The 14,671-nt window shown below is 38.4% G+C and overlaps 1 long non-coding RNA gene across 1 annotated transcript; it reads left to right on the top strand.

The window, feature by feature from the left end:
- Positions 1 to 9,476: 9,476 nt before the first annotated feature.
- Positions 9,477 to 11,782, top strand: LOC130459543 (uncharacterized). The gene is made up of 2 exons (XR_008919006.1): positions 9,477 to 10,589; positions 10,731 to 11,782. It is a non-coding gene; the product is annotated as an uncharacterized lncRNA (long non-coding RNA).
- The last annotated feature ends 2,889 nt before the right edge of the window (positions 11,783 to 14,671 follow it).

The following is a 14,671-nucleotide window of genomic DNA, read 5'->3' as shown; positions in this document are numbered from 1 at the left end:
TCTTGGATGAAATTTGAACTCTTTTGATTTGCCAAGTAAGGACAAGCATCTAGACAGGTATTCCATTCCTATTGCAAACAGGAATGGTGACATTGGATCACCCTGTCTCAACCCTTTCTGAGCAGGAATTGGCTTGGAAGGAAAACCATTTACCAGAATAGAATAAGACACTTAGCACAGGCAAGCCATAATCCATTTGACAAATTTATCAGGGAATCCCAGTTCTTGCAACATACTTCTCAAGAAAGTCCATTCAAGGGAATCATAGGCCTTTTTAAGGTCAACTTTTATCATGTATCTAGGGGACACATGTTTCCTGGAATAGCATTTTACCAACTCAGTAGCCATGATGATATTATCAGAAATGACTCTCCCTGGTATAAAACCAGATTGTGCTGAACTCAAAATTTCCCCAATGACTGGCTGCATTCTATTTGTCATAACTTTTGAAATCAGTTTGTAAATCATAGTACAGCAGGCAATAGGTCTGTAATCTTTAACTTGAGTTGCATTCTGAATCTTTGGAACCAAAGTAACCACAGTATTATTCACTTGCCTTAGCATATTCCCTGTCTGAAAGAAATGAATAACAGCAGCATACACTTCCTCCTTCACTATATTCCAAGCTTTCCTGAAGAAGAGACCATTTAGGCCATCAATGCCTGGAGCTTTGTTCACATCAATGCTTTTAAGAGCTTCATCTATCTCTGTGGTAGTAACAAGTTGAATCAGAATTTCTGCAGCAAGAGGAGAGAGTTGTTTGCCCTGTCTAACAAGCTCAATATCAATACCAGTGAGATTAGGGGCTGCAGTACCAATGAGTTTCACATAGAATTCTTTAATTTCTGCCTTGATGTCATCTGTGGTAACTAGTTTGTCACCAGCATCATTGTATAGCACATCAATGATGTTCCTTGAAATTCTCTCTTTCATAGCACTAAAGAAGAATTTAGTGTTTGCATCCCCCTCTTTGATCCACTGAATCCTAGATTTTTGCCAGTATGCACTCTCCTGAATTTTCAAAAATTTCTTTAGTAATCCATTACAGGATGATTCTTTTTGCTGTAATTTAGTGTCTGTACTGTCAATATCCAATTTGCTTTGCACCTCATCAAGATCATGTCTTATCAGATCAATTTTCTCATCTAGTCTAGAAAACTCCTTATGGTGAAGAGTTTTCAGCCCACCTTTGACCACTTTTAATTTCTGCCACACAGAATACGTAGGAGATCCAACACAACTCTGAGCCCAACCATCATGCACAATTTTCAGAAAGTCCACATGAGTGGCCATATAGTTGAAAAATTTGAAAGGTCTTCCTGCAATTGTTCCCATCACTTTACAATTCAACAATAAAGGTGAATGATCTGACAACCCAGGGTTCATTAAATCAACCACTGCATCAACATATTTAGTATGCCAGTCAATACTACCTAGAGCTCTGTCAATTCTAGAAGAAATTCTAGCATTCCCTTGACCCTTATTGCTCCAAGAAAAGAAATGCCCACAGCTCTTAATTTCAGCTAGACTAGCCATATCAATACACCCCTGAAAATCTCTAGTTTCAGCATCATGGACAGGGTTGCCATTGATTCTATCCCCTGAATAAAGCACTGCATTGAAGTCACCCATTATTAGCCAAGGACCAATAGTACTCGTACTCAACTGGATCAAATCAGTCCACAAAGGTCTTCTAGTTTCTACTGAGTGCAAACTATACACTGCAGTAAATGCAGTTTGAAAATTTCCAGATTTGGCTAACACATCACCATGTAACAGTTGCTCAGTGCATTTTGTGACATGAACTGTCACCGCCTGGTGTTTCCACCCCACCCATATCCTTCCCCTTGGAGAAGCAACATAGTTCATTTCCCATCTCCAAGTTGGCCCAAACTTCCTCTGAATCTTTAGATGATTATTGCTTTTCACCCTTGTTTCCAGTAAAGCAAAAACAACAAGGTTGTTGTCAGCAGCAAACTTTTTCACCTCCCCCACCTTTGAGGGGTCATTGAGACCCCTAATGTTCCAAGAACAAATATTCACGGAGGAAACTCCTCACCCTCCCCCTCACTTCCACCCACCCTCCTCTTCTGAAATTCCTGCAACAACTGCATGGACCTGGGCTAAGCCAAGAAAGGTGTTTGGGGTTTTAGCTTCCCTTCTCCTCCTTGAAACCACTCTCCAACCACCATGCAGAGCAGTTGTGTGATCTGTTTTTGGAGTATAAACATCTCCAGCAGGAACAACTTTTTCAATTATAGATGGCATAACCAATTCCTGCATCACCGCAGTTGTAGAAACTGCAACTTCTTTCTCAACTACTTTCTTAGGCCTCCATACTTTTTGAATTTTCTGTTGTGCTGGCCCAGTTGTAGCAGGATGTAATCTAGCACCAACACTCTTCTTTACACTACAGTCATGGCCAACAGCATTACAAGCTTTACAAAAAGGTGGGAGCCAATCATACTCCACCTTCTGTTTGATGGTTACACCTAAGTGATCTTGAATCAGGACTTCCTTAGGGAGCTCCTTAGTTACATCAACCTCAATCAAAAGTCTAGCAAATGATATCCTTAATTGTTTCGAAGTGCAATCATCAGCAAACAGTGGTACCCCAATCAAGCTACCAATTCTACTGAGAGAGTCACTCCCCCAACAACATAAAGGGAGATTGGGCAATCTCACCCACACAGGAACTACACGAAGGATTTCATCCTGAAAATTAAATCCAGAGGACCATGGTTTTGTTATCATAGGTCTTCCATAAAAGGTATAAGGTCCAGCTTTCAGAACATCATCTCTGTCTTTTTTTGAACTAAATTTTATTACAAAATAGACTTCATCATGTAAGAAGACACTGGGTTTAGCAACATGTTTCCACTCATTGGAAATAAATCGAATGACAGCCCCAATTGTTGGTTTATCCCCTACTACATACATGATTAAAGCAGCTTCCCATATTGCAGCCATTTTATTCACATCAACAATGTCTAACATAGCAACAGGACAACCATCTGAAACTATAGGAGCAATGAATGAGAGAGATGTACCTTTCCCCGTCATTTGGTTACCTTGAAAAAGGTTCAGCCATGGAGTTTTCGGGTTCATATTTCGAGCCGCAGCATTCTCCCCCACCTATTTCTCTCCTTGCAAGTTTACTTGCTCTGTTTCAATCGTATTTCCAGGGTTGGCATTCTCCTTCCCACCCCGCCCAGATCTCATCATCTCCAATACCCCATTGACACTCTGCATAATTTCAGTCATTTTAGAGCTCAACAAGCCCTCATTTTGGATCACAAACTCCCCTTTTTCTGCAAGGGTTTCCGTACCATTTGTCAAACCCAGCACAGGATTCACATTCTCTATCATCCCTCTCCCTTCTTCCAGAATAGAACCACCCATCCTCCCACTCTCCTGAACTCCCTCCATACCTCCCACAATCTCGGAGATACTGCCCCTGTTTTCCGATTGGAAAGGGGAGTAGTTAATAGCAGCATGGTATGCCGCAATAGCTTCCTGAGTGTGCGGCGACGGTGGTGCAGCAGATGGGTGCGACGGAAATGGGGTTTGAATTACCGGCGTCACTCGAACTCCATCACCATTGCTGGGTATGGTGTTTCTCAACTGATGCTGGTTCATCGGGCGCAAAGAGGCAATGTGAAGAAGCGTCGAAGCCTCCTCATTGATCTCACGAACTTCTTGTTTCTGAGTCTTGTTCTTCCTCGCCATTTCAATGGTGGGTGAACGATAGCAGCAACCTTATCGTGCACTACACCATGGAAAGAGAGAGAAAGCTTAAACTAATATTTTTATTATGTCGCGTAATCTTTAAGAAGGAATCAATCACACATAAAATTTACAATCTCTCATAAGATTACGCATTTTCTCAAGTTAAAATTTTAAAAAGTCAACAAAATACCCCAATTAATTTTTTTTGTCATTGCAAAGTAAAAACAATCTTATAATTCCAGAAATTTGTTTAGTTGCCAAAACCATAAAGTGTTAAATACGAAAAATTATAATTACGCAACTTTTTTTTTCTAAAAAAAATGAAAACCATGAGTTAAAAAAAAATTAGTAGAAAACTAAATCAAACAAACAAAAATAATTCTTCCTCAAAAACTCTACCACATTTTTAATAGCATTGATCTCGCGCCAATACACGTAAGTATTTTCTTTGACATTGATACTAATTACTTCTTGTAAATCTATGCACAAATAATCAAATTAAAAACATAAAAATTATGATATTTCATGATTAAAATTGTAAAAGTAGAATGATTAACAAAATAAGAAATTCATGATTATATTAGAGGATGGTGTAATTTTACCAATTAGTAATATTATTCATGAAATAGGGAAAAATTAACAAAAAAAACTTATTAAAAGAACGACCTTTTAAACAATTAATTTTGAACTTTGATTTTTCTACTCCAATAATTTGTTGTCTATAATTTTTTTTGGTTGTTGAGATGAAACTCCAAACTTAATTTAGTAATTAGTTTCGTCTTCTAAATTGTACTTAAACACTTGAATTGTTATGCATGTATTATATAGTTCGCTGTTGCATTCAATAACCACCGTCGAATAACTTTTACCAAATAAGACATGTTTTCCATCAACTCATTAAAAAAATGAAGTAAAATTCAAGATTGTTATTGAGTTTCTTTTAAAAAAGTGATGTAATATGAAAATATTGTTATTGAGTTTCTTTGTTAATTGTTATACTTCTATGTGCAATACTGCTTAAAATATAATATTGCATGACATGTGTGCCATCACGTCACAAGTAAGGTTATTGCTCTTTACATTTCTTTATATTAGCATATTATCATATTATATTGTTGATCTCACAATTAATGTCAGAAATAAAGGACTAAAGACACTACAAATTTAAGTCCTATCTCTTTTTCCCTTTGGTCTACCAATGAACAACTATACATATTAAAAAACAAACAAATTTTAAACATGTTAGTTTGGGGTTTAGGATTTCTATTTATTTTTAAAGTTGAGCGGTGTTTAGGTGGCAATTGGCGTAAATCAGAGGTTAGTGGCTATGAGTTGAGGCGAATGTGGATTGTCGTGATTATATTTAACTTGGAATGAGGTTTATTAAGAATAAAAAAATAGACATAATGCTTTCCATACTATATTTATTATACAATTAGTGGTCTCATATTATATGCGCATAAAAAAAATACAATCACAATACTTACTATTGTAGGAACTTTTTTGGTGCTGACGTGTCACCCTTTTCTCAGAGGTATCAGGTATGCGCTGGCACGATTTTCTTACAACCTCCAAACAAGAATATTCCCGTCGGAATATTCCTTCCGATGTCTAAGTAAGTATTTGATAGAGAGAGAAAGTGATGTCTAGAGAGAAGGCAGAGCAGAATAATTAAGGTAGGTGAGAATAAATTAATTGTCCTTTCACCTTGGGATCTGGACAATTTATAAGGCTAGGGTTTTGGGATTTGTTCCCAAATCCTAGTTACCTGATTGGCTATCCTCAGAGATGAGGACATGTGTCCTTTATCATGCAGTTTGGATAGTGGGCTTAGTGTGTTATATGAGATATGGGCCTCTTGACGTTTGGACCTTTCCGTTCAATTATGGTTCTTCTATATTTAGAACAGCTGCCTAGTAGGCGTTGGGGGTGCTACGTATTGCTCTGTGATTGCTCCAGGGTGTATTACCAATTTTGGTCACATCATTTACCCCTCAAGAAGGGTGTTCTACATCATTAGGACATTCTTCTTGATGTAGCTATGTACCACGTGTCGTCATCTGATGATTCTCATCTTTTCTTTATAAACCAACGTAGGGGTTCATTTTCCTCTTTCATTTTCCTTTTGATAACTTCCGATTTATGAGAGAGAGAGAGAGAGAGAGAGAGAGAGAGAGAGAGAGAGAGAGAGAGAGAGAGAGAGAAAAGTGTAAGTTCTTACCCAAGATTGAAGTGTTCTTCCTTGGTCTTGCTCTTTCTTTGCATTATTTTCAATAGAAGCTTTGCACCTTTTGATCATTTCAGGTACACCTCCTTGGATATTTTTTTTGTTTTTTACATACGTTATTCTTTATGCATTTTTATTATCCAAGATTTGGGGAGACGTATTACAATCACTGTGCTCCTCAAATATTGTATTGGACGATGTCGTTGCTACTTTTCTTCCCCTTTCTTAAGTCGGACGTCCTGTTCCTTATTCAGGAGGTCATGACACGTATCAGGCAAACGGCTAATGTGGGTGCATGGATAGCATCCAGGGAGAGTCGTGTTCGTTTTTAAAACCCTCCTTATGTGGCAAGGAGGGGAGCTAACCCGTCACGACATTCTGAGGGAGGAGGTGCCAGGACGGCCCATCCTCCAAGGAGACATAAGAGTGTGACCCGTCGTCCTCCAGTCCCAAGAGATGACTTTGAGGACAATTCGTTAAGTTCCTCAGACAGTGAGGTAACAAGGCAGCCACCCCCCATGATTTTCGGGAAAGAGGACTGGGATCAGTTCTCGTATGGTATTTTCCCACGTAGGAAATAACTCTGATATTTAGCTGAGTAGGGACGTGACTTTGCACGATTTCTCTTTTTGACTCATGGCTTCAGTTTCAAATGTCCCGGCACCCATAGTACTGTAGACCGCCTGTCTTCGGGTGGGGTTGTTGTTTATATGGCCACTTTCAGACTAGGAGTTAGGTTTCCCTTACACCCATTCGTACTTGATGTTTTGGAGGGGTATGATATTGGTCTAACCCTGCTAACTCCTAACTCCTGGGCCAACATCTCTGAATTTATAGAAGTGTGCGTTAAGTGACGTCGTCCCTTCTTTCTCGTCATTTGCTAGATTAGTGGAGATTGCGCCTTCATCTCGTTCACCACTAGGTTGGTTCACGCTTTACAGCCGGAAGGGGTTCAAGACAGTAGTAGGGAAGTCGTCCAGCTGGGTATGGCGGAGGACTAAATGGTCCATTATTCAGATGGAGGACATCGCACTTTGCAGACGTCTCAATCGATGAAACTTTAGGCCACACTTTATTTGAAACAACGAGAATATTCCTCGGCTTCCGTCGAGGGAATAAAGATCGGTAGAACCTTCATCCCACAACAATTTCAATCTTCAATGAGTGGCTCTAGATACACATCTATGTCATTTTCGGGTTGTTTAGGCCCAGAGATTAAGAGCGACAACATGATGTATCTAAGCTTCATGCATAACCAAGGAGGCAAATTGTATATGGTGAGAAGAACCGGCCAAGTGCTATATTGGGTACTAAGTGTCCCAAATGGGTTCATTCCATCCGTGCAAAGACCAAGCCTGAGATTCTGAACTTCTTCCCTAAAGACCTTGTACTTTCGATCAATGTTCCTCCATTGTGGAGAATCAATAGGATGCCTCATTAACCCATCTTTCTTCCTCCCTTCGGCATGCCACCTCAAGAGTTTTGCAGTTTTCTCTTCTGAGAAAAGGCGCTTAAATCTTGGTATAATTGGAAGATACCAAAGCCCCTTAGCTGGAGAAGGTTTCTTCTTAGTTGATGTTGCATCATTCTCCACGATCTTGTAACGGGACAATCCGCATCTTGGACACTCATGCAGATTTGCATACTGCTTTCGATACAACAAGCAATCATTTGGACACGCGTGTATCTTCTCATAATCCATACCCAAAGGACACATAAGCTTCTGGGCCTCATAGTTAGACCTTGGAAGTTTGTTTTATTCAGGAAGATTACCGGACGTGGCCTCCAAAAACTGTGAAAAACTCTTGTTGGTCCAACCGTTTTCCACCTTTAAGTTGAAATATTCGATGACGGCACCAAGTACAGTTTGTGTAGAACCAGGATATAACGGTGTTGCAGAAGCTTTGATTATACTATCATACATACAGGGACGCTCAACGAAATGATGGTCTTCCACATCATGCATCATATCATCTATCCTATCTTTCTCCTCTTCGTCCTCACTTTCAACACCAATATCATCCTCAATTTCATTTTCATCACCATTATCACAATGATTATGCTGACTCGAGCTCGGCATACTAGAACTTGCCCCATGATCTATGCTCTCACCATGCCATGTCCACGTCGTGTAGTTACTCTTAAAACCGCGACGAACTATGTGATCAACAATATCATCAATATCCCAATACCCCCTTGAATTATTGCAATCACAACGAGGACACAGAATTAAACTTGATTCATGTTCTGATTGATGTTTCAAGGCAACCTTAATGAACTCTTGAATCCCTTGTAAGAACCTTATAAAAAATCGTTTACTACCATATATCCAACTCCGATCCATTTTCAACCACTAAAGATAAAACAATATGACCGAATTTTGTCAAAGGTTAGAATATGAACTAGGCTATTCAAATCATTATAAATCCATGGCTTTAGCTTCCAACTAAACCTACCATAACTAATAACAAGCTCCCATAACGTACAATTCATTTCAAATCATTCACAAACCCAAATTTTGTAGCAAACCCAAAACATGAATTCATACATCACCTAAATTCATTTCATAACCTACACAAACCCAAAACTACATTTCATAACTTTTAATTCAACAAAACTTAAATGTAATAAACAATTAAAATTCAACAAAACCAACCATTATAATAACCTATTCCAATTCATCAAAAACTACAATTAAAATTCAACAAAACCTAAATCCTAAAATGTACCCAATTAAAATTCAACAAATAATATCAACAATTATAATTCAATTAGAATGCATAATTAAAATTCAATCATAATATCCACAATTAAAATTAAAATTCACAATTAAAATTCAACTAAATATCTAAATTAAAATTCAATACCTAAGAGAGGAGAGAAGAAAGTGAGCAGGGGCGGCGGAGAGGGCGGCGGCGTGGGAGGCTGTCGTGCCGTGGACGACTGCCGTGGGAGGCAGCTCTAAACAGGGAGCAGGCCGGCACGAGGGTGAAGCAGCTTAGTGAGGAGCAAGGGTGAAGCAGGAAGGACAGCCAGTGCAAGGCAGAGACGGCAGTGAAGCAAGGACAAAAGAGCGTCGAATTGGAGCCGGTGAAGCCGCCGGTGGGAACAGCGTTGGTTTGTGGGTTTCCTTGGGGAGTAGCAGCGTTGGTTTGTGGGATTCCTTGGGGAGTAGCAGTGGTTTCGAGCAACCTAAGTCAGAATAGTGAATTCTTGAAAATATTAAGTGAGCGCGAATTTGAAAAAAAAAATTAATTCTAACACATCTGCGTCGCAGCTTTGTTAATCTGCGAGGAAAATGACTCTACGATACTCCCAGAGTCATTTGCGTCGCAGATTAGTAAAACTGCGACGCACTTGATTGAGTAAATTGCGTTGCAGCTTTGTTAATCTGCGACGCAAATGACTCTGGGAGCATCCTAGAGTCATTTGCCTCGCAAATTAACAAAGCTGCGAGGCAAATGACTAAATTTTATGCTAAAATTTGTCATTTGCGTCACATGTTCAGAATGGCGTGACAAATACGGGGATGCAAACGTTTTTCTACTAGTGATGCCAAGTCAAACATGAATTTATATTTAGTGTACTTATGTTTGTCAAACATGAATTTATAATTCGTTTTGAACATGATGAACAATTTGAGGTGTATGCTCTTGCAAAATGACTTATTGTTAGACAATGTATGTCAAATTAAGTTTCCAAGAATATTTTACATTTTACCAAATTAATCATGTCAAGTAAATTATATGTTGACAAATTATAAAGTACAAAGCTTAAATAAATAGATGACTTAGCTTTTTAGTCGGTTGAATTCAAGCAAATAACATCGCATTTTTGTAGCATCCACTTCGGTAGATGTATAGATGGATAATGCGTGAGCTTGCACCAAATATTGACCGAATTAATTGTCGGCAAATGCAATTTGGTTTGGCTTGCTGCTTGCATTTATTTGGACACTTTTGCCTTTGCTTTAATTTATTTTTGACCAATCATGTCACCAAATTACCCACCACCTTTATTTACTTTATGGAATATGTATCTCCATTTTGTGAGTTGTCACAAAACATTACCAGGCAACAACACTCATCACTTCCATTTTCACCTGAACTTTAGGAAAATAACCACTACTCCTCACTATTCCAGGCATATTTCAGAGATTAACATCGGCTAGTTAACCTCGGCGACTGAACCTCGGCGGTCGACTTCAGCGGGTTGGCCTTGGCGGTGATAACCAACGAGTTAAACTTAGCTCGTAGCTTCGGGAGCGATTTGATCAATTTCGGCACTGCCTTCAGCAAGTGAACTTCGGAACTGAGCTTTGGTACCGAGCTTGGGAGCTGCTGACCTCGACACTGACTTTGGTACTGCTGGTCGGCATTGCTCGGGAGCTTCGCTGCTATGCTCAGGAGGTTGCACGTCGCTGACCTCGGCACTGGGCACAGGGAGCTTTAGGAGACTAGGATCTTAAACTGGCATAGGAAGCTTAGCTTCGGCGGTGCTGGCCTCGGAAGCTTAGCTTCGGCGGTACTGGCCTTGGGAGCTAAGCCTTGCTCTGCCTCTTCTGATCATTATATTGCCTCGGGCCTTCCTCAATTACTTAAGCTCAGTGAGACACAAGATGGATATTGACGTTGTAAGTCTTGTGTTTTGACGAACTAAAGTGGTTTTGCATTCATCCCTGAAGAGTAGAATTAGTTGTTACGCTCTTCTCGGGAGGTTGATCTCGGCACCAACTTGCATTGAGCTTTGCTCTAAACTTTGGCTTGTGGGTCAGACTTCCACAGGTTTTGCCGATGAAGATGGCTTCTCACCTCGGAAGGCCGCCTCCACTTCGATAGATGAGCTTTAGAGCTTTGCTTTGGCCACTTACTCCTTTGACTTATGTGCCAAAGATACTCGTCAAGTTTTGACCGGTCGAGCACTCAAGCTTCCTTTAGGCATTCAACAGAACATCTTGGCTTGCAACAGTGTGCTTCGATTTCGCTCGATTATGACCTCTGCTCAGCCCTAGTTGGGTCCTGTGGTCAGCTCAGCTCGGTGGTTGATCTCGGGGTGCCGAAATTCGGAATTTTCAGCAATTTATTATGCTTTGCCGATGCTGGATTGTCAACATTAATTATAAGTCAAGGTTGGGATGTTGGGTTCGGCATTGAGCTCGGCTCAGGAGCTAAGATGCTCTGTACTGCTCTTCGGCATTGAACTCGGCACTTGAGCTTCGATGCTATTCCTTTTCTTGCTTTTGCTTTCCCAATTTACCTTGGCACTGACTTGCTTTTGCTTTTGCTATGCTGAGTTTCGGCTAGGAGCTTCGGGAAGCTGCATACTCGGCACCAGGCTTTGATTTTTTGCCAAGAATTTGGAAATTTCTACATTGAGCTTTGACCTCCGAGCTTGGTGCTATGGCCAGCTTCGGCCTCAGAACTTGGCAGCAAGCTTGAATGTTTGAGCACCACCTGGTAAGTTGTAGGGCTCCAACTTGGAGAGTTTTGGATCCTTTGAAACATTACCCATGCTGGACACGGCACTGCTCGGGAGCTTCGGCACTGAGCTCGACTTCAGCGTGACCTCATTATGAGCTTTCATTAGCATTCGATCATCAACATTCTATTCGGATGATGAACAAGATTCAAGGTGACTTCAGATGGCTCATCCTCTCCGAGTTTTATTATCTGAGATGTTCCATGACAACAAAGAACTTGACATTAGTCGTAGGTCGATATACAAATTTGGTAGTGTAATCGAGAGGTGTGTATATACCAGTTGTACGAATTGATGTACATGAATACTCAGGAAATATGAAACTTGACTCCACATTTTAACAAGAAATATTACTCTTTCTTATTCTTTAATACGCATTCTCAACATGCCCCATACTCGTGAGTTGAGTTTTGATCAACATATGAGTAGTATTAGGCAAAGTAAAGTAATGTATAACATAGTTATAGTGATAGTGGTACATCTTATCAACTCACATGAAAATGTCTGTCACGTAATTCCCATATGGACAGACAATATGCATCAATTTAGTCAAGCCACATATCAATTTATACATGACAAAAGTATAACTGTATGATTTGAATTAGCAGGGGAGACTTAGCTTTAAGCTCGCGGATAAATCCGTGTTATGGTCTGAACCTTGCTAGCATTATGCATTTCCAGAAGTTTGTTCTTGTACGATTATAGAGCAAAGAAATCTCTGGTGTGGTGGTGTATTTCGTCGATCATTGAGCAGCCACCATAAATAATGCATCATTCATCATTACTTAAATAAAGAGTATAATGATTCCGGATGAAGAAGATTGTTTGAGCGTGACAGTTAAACATAATAACATGTGCGAAACAATCCCCAAAGCCAGGAAACATGTATAAAGCACAGATTAAGCAAACTTACATTCGAAGCGTGTTTTCCACAATAATCTGTCAACGAACACGAAAAAAGAACTCCACTTGTCGTTTCTCTCTCCCCCCCTAAACACCTCATTTTATACATCAATTGTACTGACTTGAGCGTCGGAGGCTCCGCCTCGGGGACCCCCCCTTGGCCCGGAGTTCATCTTGCAGGCACCGTACGTGACCGGAACTCAAGATATCAAGGACGCTCCTACCATCGTTTCAACCCCGGAACACGTTTAATGGTTTCATTTTTGTTTTTTTAATTTTCTAAAGAAACAGAAGGCCGAAAATAAAAGAACAAAATGAGAACATGGTTATTTATAGAGAGTAATGTATGGCAGAAGGCCGGAAATAAAAAGAACAGAATGAGACCATAATTATTTATACGGAGTAATCTATCTCTATTCTATAAGTGAAGAGTTGAGAGAATTTCAGTAATCACACTTTCGGTTCCCCCTATCTAAAAGACTAAAATACCCCTACTCACAATTTAATGTAGTGAACAATTAAGAATGCAAAATTCAAATTACACATAAATATGTTCTAATTTCCTACAAGGAAGAAAAACCCATAAATGACAACAACAAAAAAAGTTAAACTAATATTTTCCCAATGTCGCGTAATCTTTAAGAAGGAATCAATCACACATAAAATTTACAATCTCTCATAAAATTACGCAATTTCTCAAGTTAAAATTTTAAATAGTCAACAAAATACCCCAATTAATTTTTTTTGTCATTGCAAAGTAAAAACAATCTTATAATCCAGAAATTTGTTTAGTTGCCAAAACCATAAAGTGTTAAATACGAAAAATTATAATTACGCAACTTTTTTTTTCTAAAAAAATGAATACCATGAGTTCAAAAAAATTAAAAGAAAACTAAATCAAACAAACAAAAATAATTCGTCCTCAAAAACTCTACCACATTTTTAATAGCATTGATCTCGCGCCAATACACGTAAGTATTTTCTTTGACATTGATACTAATTACTTCTTCTAAATCCATGCACAAATAATCAAATTAAAAACATAAAAATTATGATATTTCATGATTAAAATTGTAAAAGTAGAATGATTAACAAAATAAGCAATTCATGATTATATTAGAGGATGGTGTAATTTTACCAATTAGTAATATTATTCGTGAAATAGGGAAAAATTAACAAAAAAAACTTATTAAAAGAACGACCTTTTAAACAATTAATTTTGAACTTTGATTTTTCTACTCCAATAATTTGTTGTCTATAATTTTTTTGGGTTGTTGAGATGAAACTCCAAACTTAATTTAGTAATTAGTTTCGTCTTCTAAATTGTACTTAAACACTTGAATTGTTATGCATGTATTATATAGTTCGACGTTGCATTCAATAACCACCGTCGAATAACTTTTACCAAATAAGACATGTTTTCCATCAACTCATTAAAAAAATGAAGTAATATTCAAGATTGTTATTGAGTTTCTTTTAAAAAAATGATGTAATATGAAAATATTGTTATTGAGTTTCTTTGTTAATTGTTATACTTCTATGTGCAATACTGCTTAAAATATAATATTGCATGACATGTGTGCCATCACGTTACGAGTAAGGTTATTGCTCTTTACATTTCTTTATATTAGCATATTATCATATTATATTGTTGATCGATCTCACAATTAATGTCAGAAATAAAGGACTAAAGACACTACAAATTTAAGTCCTATCTCTTTTTCCCTTTGGTCTACCAGTGAACAACTATACATATTAAAAAACAAACAAATTTTAAACATGTTAGTTTAGGGTTTAGGATTTCTATTTATTTTAAAAGTTATGGCGGTGTTTAGGTGGCAATTGGCATAAATCAGAGGTTAGTGGCTATGAGTTGAGGCGAATGTGGATTGTCGTGATTATATTTAACTTGGAATGAGGTTTATTAAGAATAAAAAAATAGACATAATGCTTTTCATACTATATTTATTATACAATTAGTGGTCTCATATTATATGCGCATAAAAAAAATACAATCACAATACTTACTATTGTAGGAACTTTGTTGGTGCTGACGTGTCACCCTTTTCTCAGAGGTATCAGGTATGCGCTGGCACGATTTTCTTACAACCTGCAAAACAAGAACATTTCCGTCGGAATATTCCTTCCGATGTCTAAGTAAGTATTTGATAGAGAGAGAAAGTGATGTCTAGAGAAAAGGCAGAGCAGAATAATTAAGGTAGGTGAGAATAAATTAATTGTCCTTTCACCTAGGGATCTGGACTATTTATAAGGCTAGGGTTTTGAGATTTGTTCCCAAATCCTAGTTACCTGATTGGCTATCCTCAGAGATGA

Source organism: Spinacia oleracea, chromosome 4 (genome assembly GCF_020520425.1).
Source record: "Spinacia oleracea cultivar Varoflay chromosome 4, BTI_SOV_V1, whole genome shotgun sequence".
Classification (NCBI taxonomy): Eukaryota; Viridiplantae; Streptophyta; class Magnoliopsida; order Caryophyllales; family Amaranthaceae; genus Spinacia; species Spinacia oleracea.
This window is presented reverse-complemented; position numbering and strand designations above follow the sequence as displayed.